This window comes from Talpa occidentalis, unplaced genomic scaffold, assembly GCF_014898055.3.
Source record: "Talpa occidentalis isolate TD23 unplaced genomic scaffold, MPIMG_talOcc4v2.1 talOcc4.7, whole genome shotgun sequence".
In the NCBI taxonomy this organism is placed as follows: Eukaryota; Metazoa; Chordata; class Mammalia; order Eulipotyphla; family Talpidae; genus Talpa; species Talpa occidentalis.
Genome location: NW_023605083.1, coordinates 126,564,580 through 126,587,359, shown reverse-complemented (window position 1 = coordinate 126,587,359; position 22,780 = coordinate 126,564,580). Strand labels below are relative to the sequence as shown.

At 43.4% G+C, this 22,780-nt stretch overlaps 1 protein-coding gene and 1 long non-coding RNA gene across 2 annotated transcripts in view; one reads left to right on the top strand and one right to left on the bottom strand.

Annotated features, from left to right (window-relative positions):
- Positions 1–22,780, top strand: part of PRKCA (protein kinase C alpha) — a 339,371-nt gene that overhangs the window by 191,077 nt on the left and 125,514 nt on the right. The window lies entirely within an intron of this gene.
- Positions 4,480–8,726, bottom strand: LOC129144911 (uncharacterized). The gene is made up of 3 exons (XR_008549723.1): positions 8,603–8,726; positions 6,497–6,877; positions 4,480–4,879 (listed from the first exon to the last, which is right to left on the bottom strand). It is a non-coding gene; the product is annotated as an uncharacterized LOC129144911 (long non-coding RNA).

Genomic DNA, 22,780 nt, shown 5'->3' with positions numbered 1-22,780 from the left:
TCCCTGAGCTCCACTGCTGGTTTAGGCCAGAGAACCCCCTCAGGTGACTCTGAGGTCAAGGAAGGACTCCCCGGGTTGCGGCCTTAGGTCTGGACAGGCAGTCCTCAGTTGGGTGTGGAGGACCCCCCCACCACCACCCTGAATCTCTTTTTTCTGCAGGAGCTGAAACTGCCTGTTCTGCTCCCTGCTTCAGACCTGGAGCTCAGCTTCACCCCTTACAGCTTCTGGTTTAGGCTCCATTTCTAATCCGTGGAGATGTTTATTTTGTGTGGGAGTGGATTATATCTTTTCCAATTTCCTCTTTTTGGGGTGTTGCTGTGTTCCTGTGTGCCCAAGTATTTAGAGCTAAACGGAAGAGTCTAAAGCCAGAATTTATAATAGCATCTTAACCAGAAGGCCCCCCCCACATTCCTCCCGGCACCTGGCGATGTGGGGGCGAGGTGGGGGTGAGGGGCTGTTCCCCGCCTGTCCCCTGACACCCCGTGAGTCGCTGACCCGTGCGCCCCCTCAGCGGCCGCCTTCCCCCTGGCCTCGGAAGCAGGCCGGCCCCCCGGGCTGTGGTGTCTCCTTCCCTCAGCGGCCGGATCTTCTCTCTACTCCCCCGCAGCTACCTCCAAAATGCCAGATTCCAGAAACTGTTTTCCTTTTCATCTGAGGGAGAAAGTGGCTGCATTTTTAAAAAGAAAGGAAGAGTCAGGCCAACATCTATCGCCGCCCTTTGACACTTGGCCCAGGGTCAGGCGCCCCCAGGTCACGCTCAGGTGCCCACCGTGACAGGAGGGGCCCTGCAGCCCGCAGAAGCGCCCACACGTCATGCCCACACTGGCTTGACTCCAGAAACCCCCCAATTCAACAGGGTTCCAGGTCCTGGAGAAGGACAAAATGGGGGAGGAATTCAAGATGGCGGCGTCTTCCTGTCCTGCGCGTTACCGCGATGGCGGCCCAGGGGAGGCCGGGAGCCAGTCAGCCTCTGGTCAGCGGGAACGAAAGGTCCACGCGGCCCAAACATACCTGGGGTGGGTTGGGCTTGCACAAGCCCTTTTCCCAGCGGTGCATAAATAAGGGACAGAGTAAGTGAAAAATCCCTTTGAAGTCGCTCTGAAGCCTCTCCAAGCAAAATAAGTCAAGAGAAAGAAAAACACTGGGCGATTCCACTTATACATGGAATATAGCGGAGCGAAAGCAAAACAAACCCTAGAATTCTGACTTCGGAAGGAATCGAGGCGACCAGTGGGGATGGACTGGAGGGGGCTGGACAGACTTGGGTGGTGGGCGCAGTGTAGAGATGGACATCTGAAGAGGTGTGAGCCCAGAGCACAGACCCCTACAGCACAGACTCTCATAAACCAGCTTTCCCTCAGTTAAAAAAATGCAATCAGAAAATTTTTTAAAGGTTGCTCCATCCGGAAGGGTGGTGGCTAGTGTCCTCCGAAGTGGTAACTGCCATGAAGAGCCTCCTACCCGGCTCCTTTCTCCTGTGTGGGAGGCCAGCCCCTCAACCTGCCTCCTTACCCCTCCCGGCAAGCCCTGGGTCCAAGTGCCAGCGCTGCTGCTGTTGTTTTCCACTTACTCCTCCAGCTTCACATTCTTTTTTCTTTTTAAAGATTTATATATTTATGCATACAAGAACTGGGGTGTAGGCCAGAGGTGGGGGGGCGTGAGAGGATTCACCAGAGACAGAGTGGGGAGTAGAACAGGCAGATCTATTGAAATACACTGCTGAGGGGACAGAAGGGAGAAAGGAGAGGTCTGCTGCTCCATGTGGGTCAGCTCCCTGGCCCAGGATGGAACTGGTGGCTGCTGATAGCTTGATGCTGCTAAAACTTAACCCCTTGCACCACCAGGGAGGCTCCTCCAGCATCACATTCTTAAGGAGTCAAGGTTATTGGCCCAGGCCAGCCAGCACTGCCTGCTGGGGTGCTCGAGCCTCTGCACAACCTGGGGCCTCTGTGGTGCTGAAACCTGGGGGGATCAGTTGGTGTTCCCAGCTCTATATGTGGGCCTTGGGGACCATGTGTTTCAGATGAGACCACGGAGCAGTGTTTGGGTGCAGACCACAGGGGCACATGCCTGATCAGCGTCCCCGAGAGGCACCCATTTTTCATATAACCATCTACTGATTCAAACATACGGTCTTCATAGAAAGTGCAACTTAATGTGTCGCTCAGTTGAGTTTTTACCAGCTGAACAGCCCTGGGTAACCTGCACCCAGCTCCAAAAACAAGCCATGGCAGCCTCTTCCCCTTGTGTCCTGCTGCCCTCACTCCCGACGGCCAGGAGCTGCTCTGCCTGTTTTTGAACTTGATGCCAATGGATTCAGACGGTGTATATAGGCAGGTGTATGTCGTCAACGAACTTTTTTTTTTTTTTATATTGTTTTAGTTGCTCGGTTCTGCTGCCTGGCTAGGGTGGCTGAGGCGGCTACCTGCAACTCTTCCTTGACCTGTGATGGGACTGGGTTCTGATCAAGCCACCCGAGTTGAAAATATTGTATGTCAAAAATAACAAAGCAGGGAGAAGAAATTCAGTACTATCCAAAAAATTACAAGATGTCAGAAAATAAATACACCTGACTTACCTTAAACATGCTCACAATGCTTCCGTCAGCCTGCAGTAGGGCAAATTCATCCAATGCAAACTGATTTTGTGATAAAATATTGAATAGTTCCAGTGGTGATAAACTGAATGTCCTCGCGCAAAATGCAAACTGTGGTTTCTACTGAATGCATGTCACTGTCACACCACTGTGACATCGGGGACTATGTATGACCTATAGATATTAAATGATAGTTTTTTTTGGGAAAAAATCTCACAATTATTATTTTAGGACTTTGACAATTTTCTGTTATAGCTCATTTTATTTTTAATAACTCCTGCCCTGGCCTTTTTCTGTGTGGGGACTCATAAACATACTAAAATGCAGGGGTTAAGAATGAATGATAAAATCTTAAGTACTGTGCAAAGTGAATTTATTCCTCTGAGACTCAAAGTGACATCCTGAAGGAAGTCACAGTTAATGTTCAGTTTCCTTTGGGGAAACATTCTCCAAGAATCATAGGGCTCCTCTTTACATATCTTTGGTGGAAATCAAACAATTCCTGGCTTAATGTTTAGTTTAGTGACCCCCCCCAAAAAAAAATAAATAAAGGTATCACTGCCAAGTTAGGAGCCTAGGAAAAAAAATTTTTTAAAGATTTATTTATTTATACAAGCACTGGGTCCAGTCAGAAGTGTGGGAGGGTGAGAGAATTCACCAGAGCCAGAGCAGGGAGCAGAACAGACAGACTGACGAAACACACTGCTGAGGGGAGCAGCGGGAGGCAGGAGAGGTCTGAGCGCCATGTGGGATCCTCGCCTGGCGGCCGGGGATCGAACTGGTGCTGCAGAGGCTATGGGCAGCTTCACAACCCAGCGCTTAACCGCTGCACCACTGGGGAGGCCCGAGCCTAGGAAAATTCTGTGTGATTTTTCCAAGATGAAAAAATAACTGTTAGGGTAACGTGATTATGGATGATAAGTGTTTTTATTTGGTAAAGATGGGTTTGTCTCTAAATGATGGGAGACAGGGAATAATCCGAAGCTGCTGTAAACTCCAAAATAAATGGTCTTCACTGCAACTCTGAGTGCAGAGGCTCAGGTCATAAAATTAAACCCACATCCTAAAGCCTGAAGAAGCTACTGGTATATATTCTCAGGGAGCTGGCATTTCGGGCTGTTAGCTTCTCTGGTTGACTTGGTTTGAGTTCAGAGCAGAAGCCCATTGGGTGGGTGGAAAGGCAAAAACATGTTTGCCCATGAGCTCTTCATCCCTCCTCACCTCGGTGTTCTTCATTCATTGGCTTCCAGCAAATCTGTGAGGTACATGTTGATTGATTTCCTGTGGCTGCCATAACAAGTCACCACAAACTGGGCAGCTTCAACCACAACAGAAATTTATTTGCTTCCAGTTCTGGAGGCCAAAAGCCAAATCAACCCATGAGCCCTTTATATCCTTGGCATATTTCCACTCCCTCTCTCAGGCATGTGAGGAGAAAGGGTCTTTTTTTACTGATAGGAAGAAATTCTGTACATCTTCTGGATACTCATCTCTTCTTTGATGGGAGATGGTGGTGTCTTCTTCTGCTCTGTGATGCTCTCAGGGAAATATTTTTATGAAAGACAAACAAGGAAGGGGGAAGAGTAATTTAACCTCTAAGAGAAGCATTTGTGAAAGGGTCTGTCTGTTCCTTCTCTGAGACGAGTTCAGGGTGTTGAGTTAACACAGCCTTGTGTTCCCGCTGATTGGGATGTCATTAGGCTCTCGTAATTTTTTTCATGCTGAGCTTTGCTTTCATTTTGCTTTGTTTTTCCAAAGTATCACTTCCAGGAATGTGCCTTTGTTCAGGGTCACTCTCCAGGCTCATGGTTTGTTGGGGACTTGGGTGAGAAATGCCCAAGCCCCAGCTGAGCATGACCCTGGCCACTTTTAGGTCCTGGGGTCCTACAGTCCTGAGACCCCCGACTCCTACCAGCTCCCAGGTGAGTCGCTCCCACCCTCCCAAAGGGGAGGCATGTTTGTCATAAAACAGATGCAATCCACGCTCATTACCAACAGCACTAAAAAGCATAATTAATTCTACCCACATAAGACAGGTGCACATACACAGATATGTCCTGCTACGTCTCTCCCGCACATCTTAATACACAATGCTCAGACACACACAGAAAGAACTGTAAAGTACTTAATGTCTTAAGTTATACAATCTTCACTTACTCTCTCGGAACTCTCTAGATCGATGGATGTATTCCCACAGTGTGGACACTGCATGCAGGGTATCTAGTATCTTTGTATCTTGGAGATTTTGGAGGATCGCTCATTATTGGATAAGTTAGTACTTTCCTTTAAAAAAAAAAAACTGTAAGAAGCAGTCTTGAGGTGAGCCTTTGATATTTGTGAGTATTTAGGTGTTTTTGTTGGTACATAACCCCAAATTGTCTCATGGAATGTGGGGAAGGGCGGTTGTCTGTTCACTCCTTTAAAGGACCTCGAATGAGGCATGTGCCAGCATGTTCTGCGACTTGGGGACACGGAGGTGATTGAGATGGTCTACGAGCTCATGGTTGGCCCTCCAGAGGCAGTAGAGCAGACTCAGGACGGAGGGGGCATCGTTGGGAGGCAGGAGGCTGGCCTCAGTGAAGGGAGGACCCAGCAGCAGTTTCCCTTGGGATGATGCACACGACTCCTTCGCCACACATTTTCTGTCTAAATGCTCTGAAGTGCTTACCTGGGCAAAAGCACTGCCCCACCTGTACTCAGGTGAATCGTGTAACTTTTGGAATTTGGTTTCCACTGCCGCCAATCAGGGATAATGGAGACACTACCTTATCTAACTCACAGAGGTGAGACTCAAGTCAGAGGAAGAATGGACAGGTGGCTCTCTGTGTGCCAAGCCCCAAACACATGCTGTTGCCCCGGTGTGCAAGGGCGGCAGCAAGGAACAGCTCCCCTGGGACATCGGCGAGGTGGGTCCTGAAATGAGACCTGGACGGGAGAGCAGGCAGCTGCAGGCCCTGGTGTGGGGCTGAGACTTACCCTCTCACCCCAGTGGGGAGAATACAGGTCCGCTCTCACACGACCCTAGTTCAAGTCCCAGCTCCAGCCCTTCCCAGCTCTGTGCTGGACAGTGACTGCATCTCCCTCCTCCCCATGCTGTGCTTTCTGTATCTTATCAAATTAGGATGATCATCGAGTCCTCAGGAGAAGCAAAGGGAATGAGGCATCTAATATAAAGTGCTTTGTTCAGTATCTGGTATAACAAATGCTCAGTATATGTAAGTTTTAGAAACAATTTGATTATTGATGGTTTTTCCAGGTTGTTAATCCTCATAAGAAAACAATTAGGAAAAAAAAAATCTTTCCCCCAACAGTTTAAAAGCAACTGAAAATTAAGTTTCTTCTTCTAAGACAGAGTTGTCATTCATCATTCTGGAAATTCATAAATAGCTCCTTCCTAGTGCAAGTGCCTGCTTTGGGGATTTAATTATGGGCCACAAGGATTTGCTTTTTCTGTGTAAGGTTTGAAGAAAGCTGGTTTGCTGCTACGGGAAAATGAAAGAAGCTGTGTCTTGACAGCTCAGTCAAGTGCCCTGGGGAGCCTGTGTGCAGGGCTCCCTCCCTGGTGGGCCTGGTACTAGGGCTGCTCCCTGGTGGGCCCGGTCTGGGGATCCTTCCCTAGTAGGGGAGCCTGGTACTGGGCTCTCTGAGGAGGGTGGGTGAGCCTGGGCATGACCAGATCACCCAGGAGCTGTCATCTCTGGTGAATGTGCTTTTTTAAATCCTCCCTGATACTTTGCTCAGTTTATCTTTGTGCATCATAAAATGTTAGGGTTTGAGGGTCTGTGGTCCTAGATTTAGGGGGTTCATGGCCTAGAAAACATTTTTCATCATTTTGATAATTACCATGGTCCACTTCTAATTTTTCTAACTAAGAACATTTTTAAAAGTTGCTATAAGTACCTTATTAGGTACTTGCTATCCTTCGAAGGCATGGTCATGTGAGGGTGTGTCTGTCCCACATAGCAGTTTCCCCCAAAGGAAGACCTTGGGTCCCCAGGCCTGACGTCGTCACCGGTGATTGCGATGACACCCGGTCTGTGGCCCTTGGTGGGAGGTTGGATGACTGTGGGTCCTGCAGCCTGTATTTGTCAACCCTTGGCTCCTGATTGATGGTGCTCAACAAAACGAACAAAGCAGTAGATTACTCTCCCAGATGGCTTCCTTATTTTTAGTTCAGCAAGAAATTTCCAGAATCTCTCTCTTTCTTCTGACAACGGCCTGAGTGACATGAATGAAGGGCAAACTCAGGCACTGAGTTAGCGTCTTACTATCTGGAACATTCTGGAAAATGATAAAAAATTACATCTGTTGATAGTGTGTGGTTCCCCCCCCCCAACACAATTACAGTTTAAACCCCCACATTCAAAACACATCTTCCAATTCCCAGGGAGGTTAAATAAATTTTAAACGAACCCCTGCTTCTCTCCACAGCAGAGCACTGACATCTTACACTCTGATGCAAAATCCCATCCTTCATGTGGTGTCATGGACTTCCAGAGCCAAGATAGAAACCTTTATAAATACTCTGGGGGTGGGGTTAATTAATATCTGGATTAGTTTCCTGGAACCCCATAACAAATTACCACGACTGGTGACAGAAAACACCAGCAGTGCGTCCCCTCACAGCTCTGTGTCTGTGTTGGTTCCTTCTGCGCCATCTCTGTCTCTATGTTGCTGGTCACCAGTGAGCCGTGGCCTCTAGTTGCACCTGCCAGTCTTTGTGCTTCTAGGGTTGTCTAGACACTCTAGTTGTTAAGACTTCCCAAAATCTCCTTCTTCTTTCTCTTACAAGATCAGTCACTAGAGGCCTCCCTGGTGGCGCAGGGGTTAAAGACAGCACTATCAGGCTATCACCAGCCACTGCAGTACGAGTTCCATCCCCAGCCAGCGAGCTGACCTCTCCTGTCTCGCCTGCTGCTCCCCTCAGCAGTGTATTTCAGTCAGTCTGCCTGTTCTGCTCCCTACTCTGTCTCTAGTGAATCCTCTCACCCCCCACCCCGTACCTCTGGCCTGTACCCCTGTTCTTGTATGCATAAATAAATCTTAAAAAAAATAAAATAAATGGAACATCCAGAAGAGGTAAAAGAAAGTAGATTAGGGATGTCTAGGCCAGGAAAGATGATCTAAGGAAAATGAAGAGCAAACAGAGAGTTTGGGTTTCTTTTCGAAGTGATGAAAATGTTTTAAAATCGATTGTGGTGATGGTTGCCTCTCTCTGTACTAAAAATGATTGAATTCTGCACTTAAAATGGATGAGTTGTATAGTCTGTGAATTGTAGCCCAATAATGCTGTATCTATTTTTTCAAAAACGAATGAATGCCCCTGCCTGTCTCAACAGCCCTCTCTAATTGTATGAGCTGATGTGGAATTACAAAAGCCTGATCCAGCGCATGCTTTTGGAACATAGTCTCTGTGCTCCTGTTTCACCGTGGGGACTTGTAGGGGTTGCTATATTAGTGTTTAATGATGCGAAGCAAGAATCAGAGAAGCAATGCTAATTATCAAAGTCATTCACTTTCAATGTTTTCCTTTTCCATTCATCTACATGTTCCCTGGGGCTCTGAAGAATCCCTTCAGATGGACTTTCAGGAGCCCTTTAAAGAGCTCCTTCCTGCAAGCAGGGAGCACTGGCTGGATGTGATGTGACCTGATGATTCTAGAGCACTGGCTGGATGTGACCTGATCGTTCTAGAGCATTCTAGAGCCCACTGAGGCCTCCAAGTGGTAAACTACATGGGCGCTGCTGTTGTGCTCCCGGGTATCACACTCAGTCTTTGCAGCACATCATGGCCACATACTCTGAGCTGACATAGCTGGGTTAGAACTCTTTCGATTCCTTCCTACCTGCACTCCCAGCCCTTAAAAATCCACACTCTACTCCAGAGTTATGCTACCTCACTGGGATTCTTTGCACCATCTTTCTGTCCCCACTGAACAGTGTCCCCAGCCACCAGCCCTTTATCCCCCTGGCCAAGTGCACTGAGTTTCCACCAATGGGTTCTCACCACTGAGGCAGTTACTGGCATGTGTCCAGAGGTTGTGTGAGTCCATGTGGATTTGTCTTGGATGAGATTGGCAAGCTAGTTGGATTTCATTTTAAAAAGTAGAATCCTTCAGCATTTTTCAGGGACTCACTCATTCATTTAACAGATGCCCAGCAGTTCTAGGGCTGGGGTAGAGGATAAGGTCAAGGACACCTGTAACAGAACAAAATGGCCTCATGGATTTGGGAGATGGGCTGAGTGCCCAGTGGCAGGGACACAGAGAAAAGGGGCCTCATGGTGAAAGGTCTGAAAAACTATCCCACCTACTGGGTCCTCTGCCCCACAGCATGGCCCAGTAATACTTAGTGGCTGCTTTTTGGTCTCCTGGTCGCCTTGACTTCCCACATTACAAGTCACTCTCATGCCATCCTGTGCAAGGGCACAGGAGAGGGCATCACTGTGGAGGGATGTTTGACGATGCAGACTTCTCGTTGGACTTGTTTTCTAACTGTCACATAGCAGGTGCTCAACAAATATTTGAATCAACCAATGAATGTTGACATCCTATTGTCCCCTACTGTAAAGGAAATTAAGACAAAAGAGGAACACAGATATATTTAAGCTAAATATCTAGACAAATAACAAAAGTGAATTAACACGATGCAGACACTGAGATCAGACAGCCTTGAGTTTCTCCATCTCACCACCAATTTGTTTTAATTTTATTGATCATGCCCAGACCATGTCTGACAACTCAGGTTTTTACTTGTCCTCAAAATATTTTCCTTCTATTCAAAATACTTATATATCATATGTGTATGCTTATGGACATAGCCACAGATCCATCTCTGTGTACCTGATGTATGTGCACACACATACATGCATGAAGATATACGTGCAGTTGTCAGTTTGTGGCATCAATTAATAGTGATTAGGTTCTGGTCTTTTCTTTCTCTGCCACCCAAATTTTTCCAAGCATGGTGGTTCACCTTATTTAAAACAAAAATAGAAACAATGTTACTAAATTTCATTATTGTTGCTTAAATTGAACTGCCACTTATCAAAAGAAAGTGAAAGATTTTTCTGTAAATATCTGGAATAAGCTCATCAGTCATGTAGAAGAATAAACTTGAGATATTAAAGGGTAATATAATGAAGTTAAACCAAGGAAAAACTGGGAGGACAGTAGTCAAGGTCTAGTGCAGGGCTCATAAAAATGTATAAGGACCCCGGTAGATAACTTGGCAAAAGAATTCAAAAAGAGGGCTTACAACAGAGGGAGTTGAATTAACAGACAAATAGAAATGTTCTGGTACACTGGCCAAGATGTTAAAGTTAGAAAATGAATCATTTCTCACACATTAGCACAATTTTAAAAATGCAATAGGTTGTAGAGGGAGTCTATCAAAGCAATATTTCTCTATGTTTCAGGTAGCTTTATAAATTGGTACTGCTCTTGGAAAGTTGTGTCAGTGTAGGTAGGTAGGCAGATAGATATATAGACAGACAGACAGAAGACAGATAGATAAATCAAAAGCTCTGAAATATTTGTGACAATTCTACTTCTAGAAATCACCTCTAAGGGACTTCTTTGGTGGCCTAGGAGTTATGTCTCAGTGCTATCACTGCCATGGCCTGAGTTTGATCCCCAGCCAGGCAACTAACCCACATGGCGCAGCAGACCTCTCCTGTCTCACCTGCTGCTCCCCCCAGGAGTGTATTTCAGTAGATCTGCCTGTTCTGCTCCCCACTCTGTCTCTGGTGAATCCTCTCACCCCCCACATCTCTGGCCTACACCCCAGTTAATCTATCAAAAATAAATAGAATCTTAAAAATTAACCAAAAAAATCACCTCTAAGAAAAGAAGATAAAACTATGAAGAGTTACATGCATGAATCTGTCCCTTGAAATGTTAACTTCCAATAAGGAAAGAAGAATGATGCAAATTATGGCTTATTCATGCTTGCATTTAGAAGTTATTCTAAAAGCATGGCAACATGACTAAATCCATCTACTATTAAATAAAAGGAAAAGATTTTAATGTGTTCAAGTGCAATGTTACAAAAAGACGTGTTTAAAATTACCAAAAGGCAAACGGCTGAAAAATGGGCACAGTCGCTGAGTTGTGGAGGTGGGATTCTGGGACTTTTTCTCTTATCTTATAATGCAGTTAACTTTCAAACTCTAAAACATTTTTAAGGCTATTTCTAAGTGTTCAGTTCCTTAGAATATTTACTAACTTTATGCAGATTATTTCAATCAGTAATAAACCAAAGACAAAGGTTTACTTGACTGGCTTTCAAATTAAAATATTAATCAGGCATATTATCTTATGAGAAAAATGTGCTTAAGACACCATGGACTAATTCTACTTTTGCCACACCACTCTGGGGTCAAAGGATCTCTTGCTTCTCCAATTTGTATAATTCTGTGGGAAAGAGCCAGGCGTGTAATTATTAAGTACAGACTTTATTGCAATAAAGCTGTGAAATTATTTTTTTAATGTGTCTCCTTTTCGAGGAAGGCATGATTGGCTTATACCAGACCCTCTGTCAAAAAAAAAAAAAATCTGTCTTTCATATTTAATTTTTAACAAAAGATTTCTTGTTGAGGTTCAGTTTAGAAAACAAACCGTGTCCTTTTCTCTTCCTGTGTGTGTTGGCATTGATCCCAAGGAATTCTGATCAAACTCTCTTAAAAGTTAGTTTTTCTTTCTTAGGGCAACATCTGTTTCCTTTGCCAACACAGGGTGCTTTCTAGGTGTATTTGCTCAAAACGTTCACTACATTTCTAGGCTCAGCCTCACATGCAGCCTGTATTTCTGAGCACATAAAGTCTGGTCTTCAGGTGCAGGTTGGCTTGGGATGTCACAGGTCTCACTTCTGGATTTATATTTAATTCAACATAGGTTGTCATTTGGATTGTGTAGACTTCTAGTTAAAAGAAACCAAAAGCAACATTTTAAAGCATGAAGATCTATTATCAATAATTATTATCAATTATCAATTTATTATCTATTATTAATCTATTATCTTTTATCAGTTATCAATTTGAAGAGCTATTATCCATTATCAATTATCAACATAATCCCTGAAGTTCTTTCCATTTTCAGGATTTTGGATTTTGTGGTCTCAGAGCAAGATGTTGCACGAAGTTTTGCTTGCTAAGGCACTTCTTGTCACCATCCAGAAGCTGAAAATATGCTTTTGAATGCAACTGCCTGTAAGATCTGGATAGATTCTTCCAAACAAGACTCTGTCAAAAAGTTGGATTAATTTGAAAGCTCAGATAGTCATAGAGAATTATCTTAAAGATAAAATTGTCAAAGACAAAAATATTTACCAAGAACCTTCCAAGTGTGGAATACACATTCGAGCTTCAGTGATGGTGCCAATTATTTCATCCACATGTTGGCACTGATTTCAAGCAGTTGATCTCAGAATGTATTGAAGCACATCAGTCAGTTTAATTTTGAAGTCTGAGTGTTGCCTGATATTTCCTACCTGCTTAATCTTCACTTTGTTGGGGGTAAATTTCATTCTAGATCTCAGCAAGCACTTAGAATAATCTGTATTTGTGCTTTAAATTCTAGAATGTTCAGGAACATTCTAATACATCCTATGGAATAGGAGGTTTCTTTACTGAGGGTCCAGGCTCACACTTAAATTTAAACAAGTAATAGCATCTTCACCAGTGGCTTAATGTATGCTAAAGTATATATATTGCACACAAAATATATTTTCATTGCTTCATGAACTTATTGCAGTGTTGCTTCATACATCCTGTGCTGATAAAATTTGTTGCTGAAAATTCAGAGGTCCTCCAAGCTGTTAATGGACACTTTGATTAGGTTAACCAAACCTAACCCTTTAGGAGAAACAGCAGTTCTCTAGTTTCATTATAGATCTGATGAATCAGACACCTACAGGGTCTGCCCCAGGAATCTGTGTTTATGCAAAGCTCTCTGGCAGGATTGGAAGGAGGCTGGAAGAGTGTAGGGGTATACAGTCTCCCTCTGCTATTGGAAAGTAGAATGTTGCTGTATGGTATGATTTGGTAGGCTACTTTTGGGCTCTGAACATGCTATTCCTATTAATTTATATGGAAAATATTTGAGTATTCCCTAACCTCCAAGACAACTGCCAAATAGAAACAGTCTACTTTCTCACTAAAAGAAACAAGGCGAGACGTGATTATTTTTAGCTGGTAATAGGTTCTCTGGGATCCATTCTGCTATATCCACTTTTTGCCTGTTTGAACTTTACCATAATGAAGAGATTTTTATTAAGCTGCTCAAGTGATCCTGATAACCAGGCAAAAGCACTTCGGTCTGGTGTGGATATGTGTTTTCAGTTTTCTTGGGTCTTTGCCTGGGGCTGAGTTGTTAGCTTTATGCCATAACTTTATCTTTAGCATTTTGAAGAACTTTCCAAACAGCTTTCTGAAGTGGATGCCTCATTTTTTAGTCCCACCATCAACCTAGGAGGCTTCTTGTTTCTCCAATTCCTTGCCAGCCACCTAATCTGTTTTACAGAGCTGCTTGACCCCATCCTTCTAGTGGGCATGAAATGGCATCTCATGGTATCTCACAGTGAAATGGTTTTCATCAACCATTTCCTTAATGCCAAATGATGTTTAACCTCTTTTCTTGTGTTTATTGTTCACTGCATGTCTCCTTTGGAGAAATGTTGATTCAAATCTTTGGTCCATTTTGTAATTTGGTTATTGATCTTTTTAGTGTTGAGTGGTAAAGGTACTGGTTTTAGTGTATCTGAAGGTATAAATAGAGAGATGGAAAATGGCAAATATTTCACATACCAAAGAGACATTATAAACAGTTTGATTGTTTACAATATATTTTGCATGTAACCTGATTTTAGGGAAACTTCTGGTAGTTGGAGAGGTCTGACATCAATGATACAGACGCATTAAATACAGCACACACATGGAATCCTCCATCATTCCATGGCCTGTTGGGATAGACTGAGTTAATGGGGATAACTATTTTACCTTGAGCCCTATGATATTTGTGAATTTCTCATATTATATAAATTCAAAGACCATATAGTCTGTCCACAATATTTCGCTGACTCTGTGGGAGGCTTTTGTTTTTAGCTAAGTTGTGTGGAAACTCGAAAACTAAGTATCTCATTTGCGTTATTGTGAATATTTCCAGGAGAAGAAAACCTTTTTTTTCTTGCAGACAGTTGAAGGAAATTATCGTTTCTGTCTTTAAATTACCATAATTGGGTTTCTCCATCACAGACTTGTAAAACTATGGAGTATGTATAAAGTCATGTTTATTCATTTGAGATTCTGAACATAAGTATACTAAACTTGATTATGTTAATTTCAGAAGAATAGAACATTAAGTCTAGAATTAGGCAAATATATAGTAGTTGCAGTTGTGTGCAAGGATGGCTTCTATTTCCAGGATAAAATCAAATCTTATTCCAAAATCTAATTAGCAGTTGTTTATTGGTGTATCTGACATACAACAGCCGACTTTCTCACCTCGGTAACTAGCACGGCGCCAACAGATGAAGTAAAACTCTGACCATCTATTAGAGTTCCCAGCCAGAACCCTGGAGCCTGGAGTGGCTCCTGTCAGCCAGGACAGAACAGCAGTGATGATGAGAAGCAAAGACCAGAGGCCAAATGCATAGCAATCGACTTAAGAGAATATTTTTCAGATGCACCAAAAATGGATCTCAGTATGATAATTACTTTCATTAGACAAAGCTCCTTGATATTCTAAATCTGTTTCCAAACTGTATCAGTTTCCCAGGGATGTTCTAGCAAATGACCGTGGACTGGTAGCTTACAACAACAGAAATATTTTATTCTCTCACAGTCCTAAGAATCAAGGCGACATCCAAAATAAAGGCTTGACAGGGCCATGCTCTTGCCGAAGGCTCTAGAAAGCAACCCTGCCTTGCTTGTCACTAGCTCCCAGCTTGTAGCGACATCACTCCAATCTCTGCTGCTGTCCTCTCCTCTCTCGGGGTCCCTGTGTTCCCTTCCCTTCTTATGAGTACACCGGACTCAGCTCCCACCCTTGTCCAGTAGGACCTCACTTAGTTTAGCTAGTTACATCAGCACAGACCCTGCTTCTGAATAAGGTCTCACCCTGGGGTTATGGGTGGACATGAATTTGGGGAGTAGGGGAGACATTGTTGACTTCGAACAAAAAGCAACCAATTATGTCTCCATAATATGGATTTACTCTGGGGGGAAAAAAGGGGTGGGGGAGTTTAGAAAGTGAAGTCTCATGGCAAGACACACATATACCACTCTGATCAAAAGCAGCTCCCTCTAACATAACCTTTAGAGGGGCTCTGGGCAGAGAGAGCTTCCTCCTCCTTTCTGCTGGGACAGGGCAGTCACACCACTTCCATCATATGTACAAGGCACTTTGGGTGCTGTTATTTGCCAACAGCACCTTAGGGGTAGATGTATTGCAGAGAGCCCAGTTTATCATGTAGACGTAGCTATTCAGTTAAGAATTGCATGCAAACTTATACAACAGAAAACTCCCTGGTTCAATAACAGCATGTGTTTCTGTCTCATGTAAAGGGATGTGTCGGGGAGTAGGCCAGGGCTTTGGAACAGCTGTGTGGGCATCAGGAACCATCGTCTGTGTCTGCTCCCCCATCTGAACCCCAAGTTTCATGCACAGTCCCCTCTACTCCAGAATAGCAGCTGCAGCTCCAGCCCTTGTGTTTGTGTTCCATGCCACAGAAGGGTACTTCTCTTGGTTGAATGGCCTCCTGTTAAGCAGCTTTTAGGGGAGTCTCAACCCTTCTACCTAAGACTCAATTTTCATGTGAGTTTCACTTAGTTGCAGGAGAAATGTTTTCTTTCGCTGCAGATCTGTGTGTTTAACTAAACTGAGATTCTGTTAAGGAGGAGAAGGCTGGGTGTTGCGGAGATACCCTGGCTTCTCTGCTGTGATGGGGTTCTCCTGCTGGCCTCTGTAGATAGCGCTTTGGGATTAAGGGGCTGATCTGGAAAGTGAACCCTACATGTAGCCCTGTTGCTGGGATAAAAACATCCTGCTTCAGAGGAGCACAGAGAACTGTCTATACTCCACGCCTGAGAGAAAATGAATAATTTACACTTCCATTTTGATCATCCCCCACTGTAGTCATTAGTCCTTCCAGGCCTGTGCATCCTCTAAGAGAATGAAGCAGAGGTTTGTTAGCACTTCCTCCATTTTAAAGCAAATCCACAAGCCCTAACTGTTGAAACCAGAACCTCACAGCATGGTACGAAGAGCCTCCATGACTGGCCTGGAACTGTGCCCGACCAGGTTGAGTGAAATCCCTTCCCTCTGTCAGCTGGTTGCTTCCTGCACCTCTGGGTGGGGGGTGGAGATCCAGGTCCCTCTAAACATCTTGGTCTTGAATGTCCAGTGCTTTATTTACACAACCAGAGCTAAGGACTATCACTCAACATTTTGCACAGCTCAGCACTTGCAGAGAGAGATTTTATATAAGATGGTTTTGTTGCTGCCCCATATCCAAGGTTCAGATAGTAAGGAAAATAGACTTTTTAAAAAAAAATAATTCATATTCCTTCCTGAGGGCCCAATCAAACATCTGTCCATGCTCTAGCAACCGCTACTTGCTGGTGTCGATGGGTGCCAGTCCTAGGAAGGATGAAATGAAAAATGAAAATATGTAGATGTCCACACATTAACTGGACTTAGCACATGTGGCTGTGTGGGTCACACTATATTTTAAAACCACAATTGTCCATATTTATTTTTATGTACTTGTTGAGCTATAATTCACTTATCATGAATTTTACTTATTTAAAATATACTGTTCAGTGATTTTTACTATTATATATTCACAGAATATTCATATACTATTATATATATTTGTGCAAATATCACTATAGTCTTTGAATATTTTTAATGCCCCCAAAGAAATTCTAGTAGCATTTACTTCCACTTCTCCATTCCTCCAGGCCCTAATGTTTTCTGTCTCTATGGATTTGTCTATTCTGGACACGTCACAGAAATGAAATCATACAGTGTGTGGTCTTTTGTAACTGGCTTCCTTCATTTACATGTTTTCCAGACGCATCCAAGTTGCAGCCTGTATCAGTTGCTTGTTCTTTTAACGGCCAAATAATATTCCATTATATGGTATACCACATGGAATATGTTCTAAATCATGCTATTCCAAATTTATATTGACAGTGGAAAGAACATATACGTCCAGTCACTGGACTAGGTTTCTTGGCCCCAGCACCGAGAGTTGAATGTCTTTCAGTAAGTCCTTTCCCCAGTGTGGAATGAGTGAGTTGCAATGCTGATGAGCCTTCGGAGTGCTGAGATTTCTTTACTCGTGTTGATTTGGTCACTCTGTGTATGTTTTGAGCTGCTTCTGGGCCCCAAGTGCTGTGCTATGCTCTGGGGGAACAGAGAGAAGGCATGATGGCTGATTCCCCCTCTTGGTCATGTGGAAATTGGGCTGTAGGCCCAGGCACATCTGTCGCCAGCCACCAAAGCCCATCACCAAGGTGGTTTTGCTCTGATCCATCAGCTCTGATCCATCACACAAGATTCGCTCTGATCCATCAGCACACAATTAGTTCCAGTGGTGATGAGTGTCATAAGCTTATATTCCAGAGGGATCCATCTGGGAGTAAAAGACAGAGTGGCTGGAAGGTTACGGCGTGAGGAAGGCAAAGAAGCTAAGGAGGAGACTGGGTAGAAGCTCTCAAGGACCAGAGAAGCTACCACAGAGTGGGACAGGGTCATCTTCTTGATGGAAGTAAGAATTGTAACTTTCTTGTGGCTGGATGGGAAATTAAGACAGGGACATAATACTCGAAAAAAGTCCCTCATTTATAATTCTGATTAATACAGAACATTTATAAACTTCAGCCTCTGGAAAAGTGACACAAAATGCATTAGCACATGTTCTCAATCTCTTCCTAATGAAAAATGTGAGGAACCCAAGATCAGAGGAGGCCGATGTCTGGAGCTGTTTCATCTCAGAGCCGATGGGACAGGATGATGGGCTGGGCTTTACACATGGGATCTGGTCAGCTTCAAGCTCCCTACCTACATCGGGGTGGGCTGTTTCTCTTCATGTTTGGAAGCTCGTTCTTGGGCTTTGTCCCCCCGGCTCCTTGACTGTTTTGAAGCCTGACTTTGTTCTTCAGGAAGGCCCTAGTCCTTCCACCACCAGACATCATGTTGTTAGCTGACTTACACCAACAACCTTGATATCAAAGGGGAAAGGATTACAGGGCCTCTAAGATCAAAGGTAGAGCAAATGTAATGATGCACCAAGGCCTGTTCCATCCATTTGGGTGCATTTTACATGAACAGGGGCCACCAGCACAGGCAGATCCTCCTCCAGCTACCAAAACCTGGGTCCAAATATGGATGGAATCACGAGCAGCTTCCTGATTGGGCCACAGCTTCCTGATGGGGCACCTTATTTACCCTTATTTCTCAAAACCATATTGAAATTGGGTCAGCACATGAAGCTATTTTGATGACCACCAGGCCTTTGCGGAGTTCTTCTAGGTAACATAACAAACTCTGAGAAATTACTCTTATGACTATCTACTATAGTAGGAATTTCTCATGTTACAATGAGAGAAACTAATTGTTTTGAGCTGACATTGAGATTTTTATCAGATTGAGTGGCAGCAGGCTAATTTTTAAAAACCTTTCTGGTGCCAGAAACATATTGTGTCATGAAAGTTTGGTGAGCCCTGCATAGTCACCTATTCAAGTCGGGTCAGAAGAAATTCCACATTCATTTTTCAGTCAAAAGTAATTATTCTTTTAGTATGCTGTTAAATAAATGAGTCTTATCCTAGGAGTGTTGATACTGCCTCTCTTAAACTTGATCACTCATTCATTTACTTATTCATGCATCCCGGTTCCTTTTTTCCCCTCCCCAAGCAGTCAGGTCCAGTCCTAACTCTCCATATACATGTACAAGTATTTCATTTATAAAAGAGATTAACTATTTGGGGGCCTATGAGTGCGACTTCTTGAAAAATCGTAATTTAAGAAAAATAGCTAAGTTATTTCCAAGTACAGTTCTGAGAAATTTCTGGGCATTGGGCAGTTTTGTGACTCTCACAGATAAGTAGCAGATATCAAGAAACGAGGGATCATAGTATTTAAGACTTTATTCATGAACTTTTATGAAGCAATCTGACTCAAGTGATTTCATATTCTGGGAAATGCTGACATTCTGTACTACAGTCTGTATTCCATAGGGACCTTGGCTAGGTTAGTGACACAGACCTGTGCAGAGTATTTAGAGGACAGTAGAACTAACATGATTGTATCCCTCTTATTCAAGGATAAATTGTTTCTGTGCCTTCACTTCTTCCCTCCTTATATTCCTCCCTCCCTTCTCTCCTTCCTTCCTGCCATCCATCCACTCACCCTCCCACCCACCCACCCATCCACCCATCTACCCATCCATGTATTCATCCAGCCATTGATCATCTTAGTTTTCTTTTACTAATTCTAGAATCTTTAAACTCTCCCTGGATTAGGTAAGGGAGGGAAGCCATGTAAGTTGCATTGATTCCATGGAGCATAATTAGCTCCAAATATCACATGCCCTTCCTTCAGAACTGAGAAAGTAGGGCCCTTGGTTTTAGGCGGGAAAAAATTCTTGGTAGTTTGTTACTCTAAGTTGGAGGACGACCAAGGATCAGGAGAGTAACTGCAATATGGCAATAGCAATGTCTTGTCCCTGGAATGGCTTTACCTGAGTCTCTCTCAAAAACTGCTGGATTCCAGAAGTAATCTGAGAGCAGGCTGCAGAAGGAACAAATTGGAGCAGCTCTCCTTTTACCTCCTTCCTGTCATCTGTGTAAACCCTTCTAAATTGGCAGAAAACAACGCTCCAAGTGACTGTAGGTTTGAGGAAGCCCAAAAGCCAAATGTGTAGGCAAAAGCATTAAGAGCTTTTAGCAGTGAGAGCAATAGCTGGCTCCATCTAAGTAGGACTGTTTTTTATTTCTTTTTCATTTCCCTGGGAGGAAGTGACAGTTGAATGCCTGGCGCTTTCACATGGCCTATTTTCCCCATGGGAAATTTTAAAAAATATCCATTAAGTCTAGTGTGTATATGCAACAGAAGGGCATAATATGCCCCTCAAATGAATATGATTATCTTCATCCATGAAATAAAAGCCTTTGAGGGATGGCAAGGCTGTGCAATTCATCAAAGCCACCAGCTTAGGCCAAGTTCGACTGTGTTGAAACCAGTCCGTTCTTTCTTCCTGACTCAGTGCCTCAAGGCAAAGCGTCATTAAACAGGTATCTTAGCCTCTTTTTCACCTTTGACAGGGAGGGAAGGATAGCAGTGAAGCCAACTTTAGATGTCCAGAAGGCTATGTTGTTTTGTTTTGTTTTGTTTTTAAAGCTATCCTTTCCTTTGCTCTCCTAACGCCAATATGTGGTTGGAAAGTAATGGAGCGAGCTAGATTGAGATGTGGGTAGTTGTTACTTAGGAACAACCCAAAACATCGAAGAAAACAGACTTTGTGGAATAATTTAAAAAATTTCAAGTCAGCCACATTGTCATATGTTCCTTTAAGTGACCACAGTGGGGTCGTGCAGAACACAATTCCATAAACATGTACCCCATGTAGACCAGATCGAGCAACTTTCCAAGGGCAGTACTTCTTCAGTGGGGAATTCAGATTCCACCCTGTTATGTAACCAGCAACAAGAGAAAGTATCTATTCTGCTGTCTTCCAGGTCAGTGGAAACTTGGTGAAATGATAGAGTTACAAGACTGCTCAGTCACTTGTTGGTCATCCTCTGTTCGCTGGTGCCTGTTTTTCTGAGATTATGAAAAACCCTGCTCCCTTTTTAGAGAGTTACTAAAGGCTCCATTTCCAGAGAGAAAAACATTGCCTTTGGTTTTAAAAAAGCTATTCTACCTGAAAAAAGAAGAAGCAACAAGAAGTCAGGAAACACCTCTGATAGGAAAATGCAGCTTTGTGAGAAGTGACCAGTAAATAGCCAGAAGACAGTGCTTACCTCTGATTGGCTGGAATAATGTCACATGGCCACTGTAGCTGCAAGAGAAGCTGGACAGTGTGTTTTGTTAGCTAGACTTGCTGTCATTCCAACGAAAACCAGAGATCTACTTCTAAGAGGAAAAGGAGGAATGGACTTTTGGCAAATGACTTAATAATGTCTGCCATCAGGCGGGAATTCATGTCCAGCAAATGGAAATTGAGTAATACTAAGAAGTCAGACTGTGAGTACATACTCCTACAGCCCATTGACAGCGAGAACAGCTTGTGTCCTGTTCCGAGATTTCACTGTCAGCTGCCCACATTCACGGTACCTGGAGAGCTACAATTTCTGCCAGACCTCTCTTAATTATTCTCTATTTTGTAAGGGGAAATAGATCTCTCATGCAGCTAACAAAATAGACTTGAAGCTTGAAATGTACTTTATCATGGAGCATCTGAAAATAACTCAGCTCTGAAGTTCCATGATGAGGTTGTCCTTTGGCTGTGGAGTAAAAATAAGTCTTTATCCATTCATCAGCACAAGTTTAGCTATGCTGTCTGTGACTTTGCCCTAGCTTATGCATCTGCTTTTAACAAATATTAACCCCTAATAGTCTTCAACAGAGGAACTGAAAGTTCCAGAGACATAACTCACTGATCTTGATACTGATCAAGAAAGGAGACCCTGGATACCCTCCCCCACTTCTTTGCCTTACATTTCTGTCCCAGACAATGAAATCTTTAGGCAGTGGACTTCAGGGACCTAACAGAGCCCCCTAAGAAATGGCTGTTTGTGATGTATGAAATGGCTTTTTTATATATAGTAAGTTTGCGACTTGGATGTGACTTTAAATGTTTCTATTTAACCTCATCAAAATCATGATTTTATCCACTGAGGCATTTCAAAGTATGTTTATTTCTCCAATGTCCTACACACCCCATTTTCCTCCTGTTCTTTATGCTTAAAGATGCTGTTTGCTCTAAATATTTGTTCTCAAGTTATACCACCTATTTTTCCCACTTATTAATCAGAAAGATCACTTGCTCCATTTTGAAAGTAGAAACCTTTCCACATCTCCATTAGCACCAGATATCCTTGTGAAGTCTGTAGTTCTGGGGACAAATGTTCATTGAAAACACTAAAAAGATGTGTCATCGAGGAATAGGATGTACTTTTCAAAAGGAAAGATACCTGTGGCTGATCTGGTTTTTGTGTTAATGTGTTTTCCTAGAAAAATATCATGGGAACTTCACAGAACAGCAAGTAAGGGTAAGAACTAATACTGCCTCTAGTCAAATAGTTTCAGGTGTGATCAGAAACATCTCATTTGCAGCAATGAGTGTGGTTTTGTCAAAATAACTTCTGATGTTCAGATGTGTTTGCTGGGTTAAATCTAAGCAGGGGTTTGTTACTGAATTCACAGCCCACATTAAGGAAAGAGTCTTAAATAATAAGTTTAAAAACAATCATAACAGTACATCAGCAGCCTGCTTGCAGACTTCTCATGAATACTAAGTTGGCCGTAGTTAATTGCATGCAGTCAAACAATGGCCATCTGCCTCTGTAATCTGAGAAATAAGATTAACAACAACAGAGGAAAGCTAATTATGAACAGAGATGTTTATGACCAAAATTTTCACCCAGCAGAGCAAAGACAGTGCCCCAAAAGATGGTTCACATCTTTTATCCAGTGCTCAAGGACAAAATAACAGGGTAACTTGAAGCACTGTCGAGCAAGTTGTACTAAGACTTGACCTGGGGTGGTTATATTTCCCTAGGACTATGGTTTCACTTTAATGTGGGACACACATTCTCAGGAAATGAAATGTCAGAGGAGGTGGTCAGGCCAGAGGCAACTAAGGGAGCAGATGAAATTGGGCCAGATTGTGGCTGGACTTAGCATGCAGCAGGGTTTCAAGCAAAGGAATGAGGCCAGCCAGGCAGGGAATGGTAAAGGTGATCTGGTCGAGAGACTGGGATAGGGGTGGGATATATATGTATACAGCCTTCAACAGGGCAGCAACATGGGTTAGGACCAGCTTGAGAGAGAGGCCCGCCTGCCCCCAGTCCAGCATGGGGTCCACGGTCCAGCTTGGTGAGTCATGTGCAGAGAATCCCAAATTCTCTCCTGCTGTCTCCCCCACTGTGGTACCTTTAAAGGAGAGTAGGATGAAA